Consider the following 6,058-nt stretch of genomic DNA (forward strand, 5'->3'; position numbering starts at 1 on the left):
CTAACTGAACTTTTTCCGCAGAATGTCTCTACAAATAGTTGAACTATGGATTTTATATTCGCACATTCCTACAACAGGCAACATCAAGTTTGCTTAGGGAGCGTGTTTCTGTATTTCAACCGTCTGAGCGTTAGTGTGACATAACTGTCCACCAAAGATCTCTAGGACGATTGAACCTATAGAAGTTTAATTTTCAACATACCTACATTTACATAATAAGATCAAATTAAATTATAATGCATGTTCAAAGTCATTAAAGTAAATTACTAAGTGAACTTTAAAATTCTCTTTTGTCTCTGCCCGGTAGCAGGAACAATCTCGCCTGACTTATTGTCCCTCTGATGAACTATGGATTTGAACTTAGATTTTTCAAGCGATATCACTCAAGATTGTTAAACAACATATGGTGTGGCGTACTCTTACCTCAATGTTTACAACAGTCTCATAGTATTTGCATATTTATTTTAGTCTTTTCCTCTCAAGATGCTTTTCTTTTAATTCCAAATTATACCTTAAAATCAAATTATAATATGTAAAGGGCCATGCAAAATTAAGGAAATCTCGCTTTAATAATATTCCTGCAATAATAATAGATTGACCTTTCGAGCTCACAATGTTTCTCACGCACTAATATGTTCACCCTCCTAGTAAGTATATACAAAAATAACCTATTACTTACTGAATATTTCTGTTTGATGAATAAAATGACATTGATATATTATTAGAAATGCATTTATTCATAACTAAAGTCTAAGGTTTGTTTTAATGAGTAAAGTTAACAAATCTAGAGTATCAATGGACGAAAAGATCAGAGCACTATGTCATTAATCGTCAGTTCATTATAGTGCAGTTTTGAATCGCGACTGGCTTAAAAAAACCCCGTCATCACTTTGCTATGATCTAAAGTTTTCTTGTTACGCAAGTAGATTAAAAGCCAATAGACTGTTTAGTACATTTTCATGGTTAACATTGTATACACAATAAACCAATATATGACAGATTTGAAGTTAATTTTTGACGGTGGAAGGATTGTGAAAGAAACAGGATTTGTCGGAAATTTTCCACCGTTCAATGATGCAATATTATCACTGAATTGAACCACTAAAGGATGTCAAACACCCGGAAATTCTTGTTTCTTTCGTACGAAATAAAATAAGATAAGATTATTAATTTATTGATTTTATTTAATGATTTGTATCAACACCTTATAAATATTTCAACTATTAATATTTCAACTACTATGATTTTGAAAAATGTATTTAATTTTGACAAATTTGTGAATCACTCTTGTTTTTGTTCCCACATAGTTCCATATAGATCTATTGTACGTACTGTTGTTTTGTTAGTAACTAAGAACAATAGCAACCCACCCTTTAGTATCAATGCTTCTCAATACAAACAATCCATTACAGAATTGATGACACAATCCTTGAATGGAGAGTCTCGTGCAAATAACGTTATGCCAAGAACACAATAGAAGCATTGTTTGCAACGATTATTTAATGTGTATTGAACACTCTTTATATTATTGTTACTGCGTATTTGAGTTGTCATCCAAAATGATTGGTTTGTAACCGTGCAATCAATCATTACTAACGATTATTAATTGAGAATATTTCAAGGTAACTCAATCAAATAGTGTGAAATGCCTCTACCTTAAAATTAGATTGGATAAAATATCTGTTACATACAATGCATTCTGGACTATGCATTATATGTTAAAAATACGTAAAATGTCATTAACAATGCGAGCCCGTTTTCATTTCTTGAAACACAGTTTACAATAATATTAACACATGTATCAAAATTTATGACTAGGAAATCTGTTCTAATTTTTAAATGAATGATTTGAGGTTCAATATGAAAGCGTGATTCTTTACAGTTTCTTACCATCTTCAATATTTTTTAAGCTGGAAGAATCTAGAAGAGCAGATAATTTTTTTATTTAATTAAAAAAAATTAAATCTGAATCAGGCTTTTGCTTTTATAAAGGTTTTATGAATATATATATATATATATATATATATATATATATATATATATATATATATATATAAATGTAACAAACGATATTGGGATATCTCATAAATAATAAGATGTTATTTTGGTGTTAATAAAACCTATATCTCAACATCTCTTAAAAGTATTAAAATAACATCTTTTAAAGATAATATCACGCGGTAAAACCGTGTTAGGTAGATATATGAAAATTATTACCATTATTAAAATATCGTGTAATCGAACACGACCTACAGTATTCAACATAAAACACGTAAATATTTCACTATCACTGAGCAAACATGACACGGCAGAAAACAAATAGCTCGGGGGGTAACAGAAACTACGGGCATTTTTGCTGTCAACACACTAATTGGTGATTTCTGTGTGGTTCACATTAGAGTTGTAAATCTTCATACCACCTGTATTTTTTATGCAATGGATATTATATAAACCCAAGTCTTTGTTCTAAGGTTGAAGTTGAAAATATTGTTATATGACTCCCAAAATGTTCTTATTTTCTGTTGCAAATTGAGTTCGAGCTTAAATGGAATATTTAATGTAGTTATTACGCTTTTCCTGTATGTGACGTATGTATGTTACTAACATTTTATTCTGGAGTCACTTAAGGATGCTTTTCTAGGGATTTTATTATATTGGCTAATAAAATAGTACTTAATCACATTGTTTAGGCCTACTCATTTAATGTATTGTACAATATAAACTGAAAACAAATTTGCAAAACGTTACAATTTATAATATGAAGCAAACAATATTCTAAATATTGAGTGATTGATTGGTTGCTTGTAAAAATAATAAATATTTTATTATATGTTGCAGAAGGTATCAAATAGTGATAGTTTTTAGAATGGAATACAATGATTATCAAAGATTCTATTAAAATCCAAGAACTGCAAATAGTTTATGTTATAAACAGTTCCTTCAAGCTTCGTGTAATCTACACAAGTGTTGTGTCATGCCGTTTTTTTTCTTTTAAATACTTACGAAAATCATTTCCAAGCTATGCTTTATGACAACATTTTATCGCAGGGAACATTGCGTAGATTATATTTTTATTGAATTTTAATCGTTTTAGAAACAAGCCACTTATGAGTACTAAATCAAATTATGTGTTTCTAATCAACTTGCCAAAATAAATAATATTTATATAACTTATTATGGTTGATAACTATATGTATACTTACTGTATACAAGGCAAGAAAAAACCTTATTTGGTATATAGTGTTTTAAATGAATTTATAAATTTATTATTATTGTCATGGCATTTTATTAATTCTGTATTAATGCTAATTAATGGGGTAACACATTTCCCCTTGATATAAGATACTCATTAAACACTACTCCATACACATTAAAAATATTTTTTTTAACCCTGAGATGCTCACATTATCGATTTTTCAAACTTTGTCTTTAATTTAATATAACTAGCCATATTACTACTTTGAAAAGAAATTCGTGTCCTTACGATATAAACTTGTTTTATGTTTGTAATCACTAACTACTAAATAGGCTTAAATAATCTTTTCTTTTATAAAAAAGCTTTTAGTGTTTGTATAGACATATTTAGCTATCGACATGGAAAATCGAATGTAAATTTTTCTTTATACTGATATATTTGTAATAGATGTATGATATCAAACCATCAGAGTTTCAACCCGTGCGGCCGCAATCGCTGTGATTAAACTGTTTGACACAGAGCGATGCAAACACTGTAACCCTATTATATCCCATACAGCAAACGTCGCAAGTTGATTTTGAACATTTAACATGCAGAGGTACACAAACTTGAGGTTCACAGTTTCAAATATCTCAAATAAAAATAATTTCAAAAAACCTTGTTAAAATACGTTTCAAGCATTCTTTTAGTAATTACTAATCTAAAAATATAAAATAATTGAAGTTTCGTGAAATATGTATCTATAATCTTGTAATTTACTGTAAAAATGCGATGGATACGAAATTTCTACGGTGTGATAACATTAGAAGTTCTATAATCGAGATAGAGAGGTTGGCATTTCCACAAAATCCATAACAGCATTGTCTTTGTATAAACTTTAAAACTGATGATTAACAATTATAGTTAAATTACAATAATATATATTTTTCTAATAAATGCAATTATTTTATTAGTTCATAGCTAACTTTAGATTGATGGTCCTTTTCTTTGTTTTTTGTGATACATTAATTACCAAAAATTTGGTTTATAAATTAGTTTCAAGAATGCTGAATCTTTTGATATGCTTAGGATTTGTTATAATCAGAACACAGGTGCCATTTACTTGTACGCAGATCAATATTCCAAACGTGAGCATCTAGTCTAGCAGCTGTATTAAGAGACTGGCTAAATCCAAACATCACTGCAATAAATCAAAAGAAATTGTAAGTCCAGTTACGAGTGAGAAGGGTCCTGAAATTATAGCAGCCAATTTATGATATCCTCACAACTTAATTCGATGAATTTCTTCTGGCTTTGCCATAAGTCCAGTATCTATTTTAAGAATAATTAAAGCTCATAAATTGCACCCTCTTAGGATGAAACTGCATCAGGAACTATCGGGAAAAAATTACCTGTACCAGATGAAATTTTGCCTAGGAGGGAAGGACAGTGCTTGATAAATATCTTCATTACTTCCGACATTACCTATAGTGTGTTGAAGTCACGTTCCGCTAAAGGTAAAGTAAATAACCACAATACAGGTATGTGCTATTGGGAATTTGAAAATAATCATATGATGCGTGAGTTGACAATCAAAGTTACTGGACCTTGAACGCGTGGTGTGGTGTACTCGGAAATGTAATTGTTGGTACTCATTTCTTTAAATCTTTTCTCACTGGAGCAGTAGAACAAAGCACAATGTTGTCTCAAGGTGGCGCTCCACCACATTTCGCTCTTAATTGTTGTGGATGCCACACTTAATCGGCAATTCCCTGAAATATGGGTTGGCAGAGGAGCAAATGTGCAATATCCACCTAGATCTCTGGAATTAAATTGAAACTTTTGTGGAAGGATGAAATGCATGGTGCATTCTACAAAGCCCACAATTCGATAGGACATGGTTGCAGAATGAGAAATGCAGTTGAATTGATGGTAATGAAATCTTGCATGCCAGTGTCGGCTTTGGAACCCCTATTGAACTATGCATTCAAAATGAAGGCAAACATTTTGTACATATGTAACGGAACATAACATTTCACCCAGATATTAAAATATATGAATTGATTTTTAATAGCGTTAGCATAAAATGAAGGCAAACATTTTGCACATATGTAACGGAACATAACATTTCACCCAGATATTAAAATATATGAATTGATTTTTAATAGCGTTAGCATAACCGTATATACGTTTTGCTATGAAATATTGTTTTATAATTGTAAATTTTAAAAGATTTAATACGTCTTTTATTTACAATTAGATTTATTTTATGAGCACCTTTTCAATGCACTTTCTGCGATTAATTTGCTGCACTATTCCCTTGAGGTCGCAGGAAACAAATAACACTCCTCAAATTACATTTGGTGGGAGAATGAACAGAGGCGGCCTTGTTTATACGACTTCATTTCAGCACAAAATAGTAACTTGAACTCAGTAATGACAAATGTAGCGGGAAAGACGTGTGATCGACTACCGCGGACCTGTCACGTGTCTACTCATCATGGCGTGAGATCGGAGCTTGCAAAACTGTCTTCGTAGTCATTGCTAGGGAGAATGCTTGAATCGTATTAAAATATAGTTAGTTTCAAATAGCCATTAGACTGGAAGAGATGGAAGTGAAGTTTAATTTTAAAGAATTAAAAAAATCCTAACTAAATGTGACATTTGATCTGTGTTCCAATTTAATATTTTATAGGCACTGGGACGAATTATAAAATGTTGCCGCTATAATAAAAACAAAAATGGCTATGTGACACAACGTTCAAAAGCTGGTCTTGTGACTTTTGCAATACAACAAATTGAGAAGCACAAATTTAAGTACAAATGTACCATCATAGCGTGTAGCATGTGCCATCATAGTAAAAAAATATAAACTCAGTTTTT

This window comes from Homalodisca vitripennis, chromosome 4, assembly GCF_021130785.1.
Source record: "Homalodisca vitripennis isolate AUS2020 chromosome 4, UT_GWSS_2.1, whole genome shotgun sequence".
Classification (NCBI taxonomy): Eukaryota; Metazoa; Arthropoda; class Insecta; order Hemiptera; family Cicadellidae; genus Homalodisca; species Homalodisca vitripennis.